This window comes from Belonocnema kinseyi, chromosome 1 (assembly GCF_010883055.1).
Source record: "Belonocnema kinseyi isolate 2016_QV_RU_SX_M_011 chromosome 1, B_treatae_v1, whole genome shotgun sequence".
NCBI lineage: Eukaryota > Metazoa > Arthropoda > Insecta > Hymenoptera > Cynipidae > Belonocnema > Belonocnema kinseyi.
The window spans coordinates 74,360,088-74,361,113 of NC_046657.1; the positions used below are offsets into that span (position 1 = coordinate 74,360,088).

Genomic DNA, 1,026 nt, shown 5'->3' on the forward strand with positions numbered 1-1,026 from the left:
ATGTTTTATCAGAGTCCATAGAAGACCTTGAGAAGCTAGTGAAAACTGTGAGACCAAAGTGGCCACCGAATAAAGTCTTAGAAAGTGCAACCTCCGACACATCTTCAAGTGAAAATGCTCTACAAAATATAAAAAAAACTTTAGAATCGAAAGGAAAAAAAGTGGAGGTAAATTAAATGCACCTTTTCATTTTTATACAATTACATATACAGAACTTTGAGTTTTCTTTTAAAGTATTTTTTTAAATGAGACTAATAAGTTTAGAAGCAAAATTTTCTATTACGTATTTTGAAAACTAAAAATTTTCATGTTAATTATTGTTTACAGGAACGTGGGGCAAAAATAGATCTTTTAGCAAAGAAACTTTCCGAAATAAATCAAAGTAAAGCAGTAAGCAGAAAAACGATTCAAACATAATACATATTTCAATAATTATATTCACTATTCTGTAGCTGTATGAAATGTTTTAATAATTTTTACTCAAGATTTATATTTTCAACAGAATGTTTCCAGTGTATCAGAACAAAAATCTCCTGCTTCAAGGTCGACTGTGAAAAAAAAATGAGAACAAAAAGATAAACAAATACAATGCTTCTGACCCTTCTTCAAGTGAAGATGCTCCACAAGATATTAAAAAAACTTCAGAATCGAAAGGAAGAAAAGTGGCGGTGAATTAAATATACCTTTTCATTTTTTACGTAATGACATATACAGAACTTCGAGTTTCTTTTAAAAATATTTTTTTTTGAGAAGACTAATAAGTTTAGAAGCTAAATTTTCTATTACGTATTTTATAAACTGAACATTTTCATTTTAATTAATGTATACAGGAACGTGGGGCCAAAAAAGATCTTTCAGTAAAGAAAGTTTCCGAAATAAATGAAAGTAAAGCAGTAAGTAGAAACATGATTCAAATGTAATACATACCAGGTGTATACATATGAAACCGGTATTTTTTCAAGAAAAAAACACATTTATCTCAAGAGAATGATAACAAATATTTTATTCAAAGTATGCGCCCTCGCT

The 1,026-nt window shown here is 28.6% G+C and overlaps 1 long non-coding RNA gene and 1 pseudogene across 1 annotated transcript; one reads left to right on the plus strand and one right to left on the minus strand.

The window, feature by feature from the left end:
* Window positions 1-36: 36 nt before the first annotated feature.
* LOC117170225 lies at window positions 37-554 on the plus strand. The gene is made up of 3 exons (XR_004466746.1): window positions 37-167; window positions 328-390; window positions 503-554. It is a non-coding gene; the product is annotated as an uncharacterized LOC117170225 (long non-coding RNA).
* Window positions 555-1,002: 448 nt separating this feature from the next.
* LOC117178183 overlaps window positions 1,003-1,026 on the minus strand; it is a 3,985-nt pseudogene continuing 3,961 nt past the window's right edge.